This window comes from Salvelinus namaycush, chromosome 41 (assembly GCF_016432855.1).
Source record: "Salvelinus namaycush isolate Seneca chromosome 41, SaNama_1.0, whole genome shotgun sequence".
Taxonomy (NCBI): Eukaryota; Metazoa; Chordata; class Actinopteri; order Salmoniformes; family Salmonidae; genus Salvelinus; species Salvelinus namaycush.
The window spans coordinates 10,538,667-10,544,254 of NC_052347.1; positions in this window are offsets into that span (position 1 = coordinate 10,538,667).

Sequence of the window (5,588 nt, forward strand, 5' to 3'; positions counted from 1 at the left end):
TCTCTCTCTCTCTCTCTCTCTCTCTCTCTCTCTCTCTCTCTCACTCTTTCTTCCTGACACTCTGCCTCTCACTTCTCTGAAGCGGGGATGTGCGTGCTAGAACAGGAAATGAATGCAGACAGCAGAGGCAGGCAAGCTGCGACCGGCACACACGCAAAGAGCACTCTCCCTCACACACACACACACACATTCTCTCTCACACACACACACTGCCCAGAGCTCTTCCAACCAGAGCTGGAACCTTTCAGCCCCAGGTGAAAAGACAGAAAGTGGAGGAGGGGAGTGGAGGCCGGCCAGAGGAAGAAGAAGGAGAGGGCAGGGGGGGATCCGTGAGAAGAAAAGAGTGAAAGACAGAACAGAGCAACCTGTTAGTGAGATTTGGGGCTCTGCTGAAGAAACCGTGGGAGCTGGGAACACAGGCTATAGGATGGTTCTGCTGTCCTCTTGCTCCAGGTACATTTTCTGCAAAAACCTTTTAACAGAGAACTTATTTATGTGGTGATTGTTGTACCTTATCATACCTTGTTACTCAGAAGTGTATGCTTTGCTTTTTTTTGCCATGGCAGTAATGTTGTTTGAGGGTTCTGTAGAGAAGTGGGACCTTTTTTTAACAAGCCAGGGGCGAGGGCTCTTATTCAAATGTATGAAAACAACACATGTTTAACATTAGATGCCCAGTGTGTGACTGCTGTTTGGCTGTTGTTGTCTGTGTTTGACCAATCACATACTTAGTGAAAGGGTGAAAGTTCACCATGGATGTTGTTGTGATTCTGTCACATGCGAATCACTCAGGAAAATTACGATTGTGTCACATGTTGATCTCTGAGAATGATCTTGTGGTGTTTGGTCAACACCCCAGTGGTCATGATTCATATTCATATCTAAACCTTCATCTTCAGGTTTAATTTTTCATCGCTTTCTGTGGCTAATCTCAGCATTTGATTTTTATGACAGCCATACATTCAGAGATAGTATGGGTGTCCCTTTATATTCCTCTCTTTCTCTGTTTTGAGTGTGTTGTTGAGTGTGTTGTTGGGTGTGTTTACAGGACAGGAACATATTGAGTGTATGTGTCCCTGGAGCGCTCACACTACATTCCTGCTCCTGCCTGGTTGGGGTGGGTGTGGAGGGAAAAAGGGTAGTGCTGCGGGCTCGGTTATACACATACAGGTGCAGGATCTTAATTAGATCCCTTTTTTGTTGCTGGGAGTGTTCCTGCACCGCAGGAAATGCAGATGAGCTTTACATACATTCACTGAAAACACAAGTATACACACGTCATGTAGCCTACTTTTGGCCAGCTAATACCATAACCACCGATCAAGCAACATTATGGACTAAACTTTCAAGTCCTGTTGCTGCAGGATTAATTTTCTGTGACAATATAGTTCAAATAAAGATCCTACATCTGTACAGGACACATTCCAGCAAGTCCACCCTCCCTCCTACTGAGATACTTCTCTGTCTCACAAACACACACACCAACATCACTTTGTTCAGGTGTTTTGGTGAATTTTTGAATGGCAGAAATGGAACCATTGGTTGTGGCTACTTTTATCTATTTAACAAGGTAAGTCAGTTAAGAACAAATTCTTATTTACAATGACGGCCTGGGAACAGTAGGTTAACTGCCTTGTTCAGGGGCAGAACGACCTTTGTTTTTTACCTTGTCACATTTCGGTTACTGGCCCAACGCTCTAACTACTAGGCTACCTGGTTAATGTGGTTGTATTATCCACCATCACTGCTTTTCTCCTGAATCCTTAAAGCTCTAAGATTATGTGCTGTTGTTCTGCCTTGAGCTCAGCATAGCCTTATTTGAAAGGTTAACAAAATCAGAGAATAGAGAGCAGTTCTAAATTTGGAACAAGGTTTAGTGTCGAGGCCTGGGAGTGTGGAGCGCCACAGTTCAGAGGTGTCCCATATTTGCAGGGGTAAGCTAAGCAGTGCAGCCTTACTCTTTTCCATCCTGGACATCCTGTCAGGAACCAGAGACACTGAGCGAGGTCAAAGGGAGCTCAACCAGAGGAAAAAGAGAGGTTTCCGTATTTAAACACAGGCTGAATGGGATCTGCCTCCTCCAATTGTTCTCTCTTTTCATCAGCCTTTTTGAGTTGGAGGGTGTTCCTCAACAGCATAGATACCAACCCAGCAAGGATGTTTGTTGAGTGTTAGATACTGTATTTGTTATTTCGAGTTCTGAGCAAGTGTTAAGACATTAATGCTACAACAGACTCTTTCTGAACACAAGTTCAGTTATGAAAACATTGTGCATTGTAAGAAATAAATGCATGTGTGTGATTGAAATGGTACAGTGAAAGGCAAGAACAATGTACAGAATCTGTTCTGAAAACATTTTATAAACATTTTGGGAACGTTTTGAGACCCAGAAAAAGTTTGCTGGGACAGGCACTCTTTCTGACTTGCACTGACATGATGAATCACTGCATTGAGCATATCGATCATTCTTCTCCCTTTCTGTTCTTTCCCAGAGGGAGGGAGTCACTGAAATGTTATCAAGTCGTCAAACAGGTTATTTTTCTCTACTAGAAGCGCCCTAGTTCAATCCTATGAAACTCTGCATTTTCACAAAGCCTTATTTGTTATGTCATGTTACGAGATATGGATACATGAGCAGTGAGCTTGGCACTGAGAGTTTGTGTGGCTTTATCTCTGGAGCCGGGCTAGGCGCTCCCTTCTGGGGTTTCTGTTCCTTTGGTAAACCACAGGATTGCTATTCCGGTGGGCTAACTCCCTCCTTCTGTTCAGTGTAGAAGGAGGCTGGGCTGTTCCGCTCTCTCCGTCTCCACCCTCTGCTCTCTCGGGCTGTGGTGGTTCTGCCCTCTGCAGAGGACCCACTCTGCTATTCGGGCATGCTGGAGCAGGTTGTCAGCGATATAGGGATGATGGCTCGGCTGCTACAGATGTAGGTCTGACTCTGAACAGATAATCCACAAAATACCCCCAAGGCCTAAAAATGACTATGGAATGGTGTAGGCTATTCAATTGAAATGCATTGCCTTGCACTGGAGGCCCATCTAATATGTCATCCAGTTTGTTAACCAGTTTTGTTGTTAGGTTGGAGTGAATGATGGGAGTGGCTTCCAGGTTCTATGCAGAGGTGGAGCCGGAAGGGGCCAGTGTTTACAGTGTAAACAAAGTAGAGAGGGATAAAGGGAATAGCCAGCCAATTATTTTTTTCTCTTTACTCCTTCTCTATCTTTCTCCCCTCTCTCTCTTTATCTCTAAACCCTCTCTCTCATTTTCTCTTTCTCTAAATTCTCTCATCTCTCTTTCTTCCCACTGCAGCGACAGACACAGAAAGGATATACGTATCACATGACTAGCCCTGCCTTGTCCCCTCTCCCTCCCCAGAGTTATTTTTGATTGTCAGTCCTTCGTCACTGGTTAATTACCTGAGCAGTGAGCACATCTGATCACGTAGTAGAATCAGGTTAGACCAGAAATACAAGCCAGACACGTTGTAGCATTGGCCGACGTGCTCCGTGAGCTGTTCTACTGGTCTATGGGAATTGCTCAAGCTGCACTGTGTTGTTCTAAGAGAATATTGGTGCATAAGACAAATCTATTGAGAGGAGACACCTGTACAAGAACATGCTGTATGCTATGTAGTGTTAAAATACACTGTCATTATGTTTGACTACTGGTATTTGGGCCTGCACACAATGGCAAGCAGTAGGCAGAGTGTCAGTCATTAGTAATAATGAAGATAGTCGTTCAATGTACCTGCAATTGAGAATACTGACATAAAAACATAGAACAAGCATACAAATGCAATGTATTTTCATTTTCAGTGTTGAAATAGGCAAATTCCACCCTTTCCCTTAGGTTAAAAAGAGTTGTGTTTCCTTGAGTGGTAGACAGTATGTGGTTTAGCGTTGTGGTCTGAGATAAGAGAGACATATATGTGTGTGGGTGTATGTCTGTGTGATATTCTTAAGATGTGAGAGAAAGAGGGGTCACTTGATTTCTATGACGACATATTTTGACTGCTCTAAATTGGCCTTGAGGAGAGAGGTCAACTCGTTCTCACTTTGACACGTCATGGTAAGCTACTCTTAGACAAGACCAAAACAGGTTTTGATGTCAGAATGGATATGTAATTTTCCTATTGTGTGTGAGGTCTGTTTACGCACATGTGTGTGTGTGTGTGTGCATGCATGTGACCTTTCAGCTGATCTAAGGTCAGTTTTGAGCCCTAAGGATTACAGTTAGTACTAGGGTATTTATTAGTGTAGGGTATGCTGCTCCCAGATCTATGATGAGGAACGACTTCCATCGCGAGCACATCCTGTTTCATGATGTCTGACCCGCCACGGACTGGTCGGTGTTATGATATATTTTATCATGTTGCTGAGAACGACACTACTTTTTCCTGCTTCTCTCTTTGTGTACGCCCCATCCCAGCCAGCCCAGCCAGCCCAGCCATCCCAGCCAGCCCAGCCATCCCAGCCAGCCCAAAGAGAGGATGGAACTACCACTAAACTGTCACACTCGCAAATCAAGCAATGCAGATATTCATTAAAGTCCTAAAAATTAGGGTTAGCCAAATGATTGACTGGGACAAACAAACACTCAGAGGAGAGGAGAGACAGAAGGTATTTATAGGATGTTTAAAGCTTAGGAAAGGCTTCCGGTGCTGTGATTTTTCACCAGTCAGGGAAAATCTGTAATATTTACAATGAACAACACCATGAAAATATCATCCTCTACCAAATGACATCATACTCTACCAAACTAGTTAGTTAGTGCAACAAGAGGTGACTACGCTTGTGTGATGAGTAACCTTGCCAGAGACCTGAATACTTGCATTGGCTCCCCAAGATAATACCTAGGGTTTAGCTTAACAGGCTAACACAATGTGGTGACATGCATAGTCAGAACAATCGTTTAGGAAAGCTAAAAGGGAACATATGACATGTTCTGCTTTTTTCATGACATAACACTTGTCCATTTTAGGGCTTAAAACAGTACATTTGAAGCCCTAAAATGGACATGCATATCAACCAAATCAAATGCATTCCAACCAACTTCCTTAAAGGACTTATATGTAACTTCTAAATGGAGAACACATTTGCTGGATTGACAGATGTCCAGATGTGTCACAAGCAGTGATCTATGTGCTGTCATGATATAGAGCTATAGGGGGTTGACTATTAGATCTACTGGTAGTGTGTGTTTGACCACTTGGCAGCTGGGTAATCTTTGAAGTTAAACAGTATCTGTTGACAATGGGCGTGGGTCGTGGCCATCGAGAGATCTGCTGTGTTTGCTGAACACATATTCTGTAGTGTTGGTGCTTCAACTGGAATGACCTAATGTACACATTCCCATGTACAGATATACTTATATACTAGCATTTGATAGTGACAAGATCATGTGTACTGCAATATGTATATTTAAAAACGTGAAGATGTACAGTATATGTACAGAACATACTGTATATTTACAAGAACAGTAAGGTAATGCAATACTTTTGTAAAATATGAGTAATGTAGTGAACCAATTTTTATATATTTGTGTTCCCTTTAGGAGGGCTGCAGTGGAGCCTTGACCGTCCTTGGGGA